This window comes from Meleagris gallopavo, chromosome 5, assembly GCF_000146605.3.
Source record: "Meleagris gallopavo isolate NT-WF06-2002-E0010 breed Aviagen turkey brand Nicholas breeding stock chromosome 5, Turkey_5.1, whole genome shotgun sequence".
Classification (NCBI taxonomy): Eukaryota; Metazoa; Chordata; class Aves; order Galliformes; family Phasianidae; genus Meleagris; species Meleagris gallopavo.
Genome location: NC_015015.2, coordinates 1,156,699 through 1,159,243, shown reverse-complemented (window position 1 = coordinate 1,159,243; position 2,545 = coordinate 1,156,699). Strand labels below are relative to the sequence as shown.

Below are 2,545 nucleotides of genomic sequence, written 5' to 3'. Positions count from 1 at the left end.
TTTTTACACACCTCTGAAGGGAATGTTAAAATTAAGTGTTAAATATTGAGCAGCAGAAATCAAGAGAAAAACATGGCAATTACCAGTTATGCATGGAGGAAATCCTTTCCTGCGTTTATTCTTGCAGTGGAAATCCTGGGTTAGTTCTGGAGGCGATTTCAGGACTTTTCTAGATTTCTGTTGCCATGATAAAATCTAGTTCTCACTGCTAATGAAACTGGCAGGCCTGCTTCCTTCTAGTAGACACATTATCCCGCCAATGAACACAGGATTAACCTGCTGATAAGTAACACCAAGTTATTTCTTCGGACTTCCCTGTCCTTTGCTGCCTGTGGATCACAGGGGGTGACAAAAGAAAAGGTATTTTCCTGGTAACGATCACTTCCACTCGTGTTACAGAAGGCTCAGTGGAGCAGTACCTTAATTCCCTAGCAATAAGCTCTTTAAAAAAAAAAAAAGACTCATGCAATTTTCCACTCAGTGCTGGCAATTCTAGATAATATCCTGCCTGTATTCTTCCACGTTTATATTTTCCATCAGTAAGACATATTTCTGCATTTGGAGCTTAAATAGTCCCACAACAAAGTACACATCCATGTGACTTGGCCTTTCACTTGTTGCCTTGATGTCAGCAGAAAGCATCCAAATACTAAGTCCAGTTTGTTCAGTTTTTGATAATCTCAAGGTCCTTTCTCTTCTAAGAAATTTGTGTGGCAACTACACTGAGTCTTCTCCGTAAGTTTTCACTAAATCACCAGTTCTTGCACACAGTCATGTCCAAATTTAGCCTGTCGTGGTATAAAAATTTATCTGTCAAGTGAGCTAACCCAGAACTGTCATTCTCACCATTTTAAAAACATCTACTATTCCACTGCATTTAGATGTGTTTGTTATTGTGTGGGTTGCAAGTTGTGTTTTTTTTAGGAAGAAAAAGGGCAGGTTCTTAGTGTTTTTAATGACCCACATTTTGCTCTTTTATTGTATTGTCCAGTGGGTTTGTACTTCTTTTTTCTTTTTTTTTTTTTCCTAGCTGGCAGCATTGACAGTTGTGTGTTTATCATCCTTTTCCCAAAATCTGAGAATGTTTTCTGTAGGCTGTTCTGAAATTCTTTAACCCAGGAAGGCAATTCTTTCTATCTTGCTCATCGATAGATGCTCATTGCTTCTGGGCTAATCTGGTGCTGTGTCAGCTCTCCCCTTCCTGGAGAAAATGCAAGTGGAAGTGAAGAGGTGGAACGAGAGCTGATGAGTAGTGGCTGCCCCTCACCTTCAGGTATTTCAGAGTAGTCACTGTTGGATGGGAGTGGTTCAGAGGTGTGCTGGGCAGGAAGGGACTGCACCCCTTGGCTTCACAGCTCTTATAGCTCTCGGTTAAAGGAGACATTCTGTCCTGCTTTGAATCGATCTTGCTTCTTTCTGATGAGAATGTTCCTCCAGGTCGCAAGCTGTTAGCGGTCCCTCTGTGCACATTAACACCTGCCAATGAGCCAATGTGCAGTATTGATGCTCAGCCAGCAGTAACCCCGCTGAAGGTCTTGACTGCTGCCTTTCCCACCTCGCTAAGGAATGGTCCCAGGAGCACTCAGTCTTCATTGCCACCTTCTCATGCCCTTGTCCATGTTAACAAAGTCCTACAAAACTGAAAGCTCAGCTAAGGTAGTGCAGCTTACACTGCAAAAAAAGGCATTTCTTCTCCCACTCGCCTTTCTTTTCTGACCAAGGATCTAATTTCAATGCCTAACCTGAAGAAGTTTAATAAATTCTATTTTCACATCTTATACTTCTAGCAATAAGGTAAGAGGCAAAGCTAAACGTGAGACATGTGACTAGCTTGCTAGTTGTGACAAGCCACCGATAGGAGGCAAGTGTTTGGGCATAGTCCTGCCACCGTTGCCACCAAAAACAGTGGGATCAGGAGTGGCACTGGGTAATGACTTGGCCTCTCAGAGCTTAGCTGGCAACAGTCTCAGAGCAAACAGTCACTTTCTTAGGCAAAAATATAAGTCAGATAGAGACACAAGTTTCAAATTATAAGATGAGAAGCAGCAAACCCACAATAAATTGGAAAATTGTATAATCAATGGATATACAGATGATACATTTATATATCCAGGAGCTTGGCTAATGTAATTTATATTGGAGTAATGAGAAAAAGTCACTCACCCTGTCCTAGGTTCGCGAGATAAACTCCAACGGAGCAGATTCCATACAGATCCTTCCCCACTGGCAGTCAGCTCTTAAATGGCTCTAGGAGAGGTGCAGCCAGGCTCCACCCCTTCCTGCAGCACAGGTGATTTGCCTTCACCTGTGCTCCCCTGGCTGACTCATTGCTCGTTTCAGATGATCAATCAGAGGTTCAGGCCGTGATTCAGCAGCCCCATACAGAAAATGAATCTTTGGATTCCACTTAAACCTGTGAATAGTGGAGGTTAGGCTTGCTGAGTGAGCACTTTATGACAGAGGTATTCATTATCCTCAGGAGAATTATCTGCTCTTAGTTGTGAGTCATACTCCTCTCTTCACCATCCTAGTTCCTTATTTAACT

The 2,545-nt window shown here is 42.5% G+C and overlaps 1 protein-coding gene across 1 annotated transcript in view; it reads left to right on the top strand.

The window, feature by feature from the left end:
- The window catches only part of ELP4 (elongator acetyltransferase complex subunit 4), a 122,624-nt gene that overhangs the window by 103,627 nt on the left and 16,452 nt on the right, over positions 1-2,545 (top strand). The gene's annotated exons all lie outside the window — the stretch shown is intronic.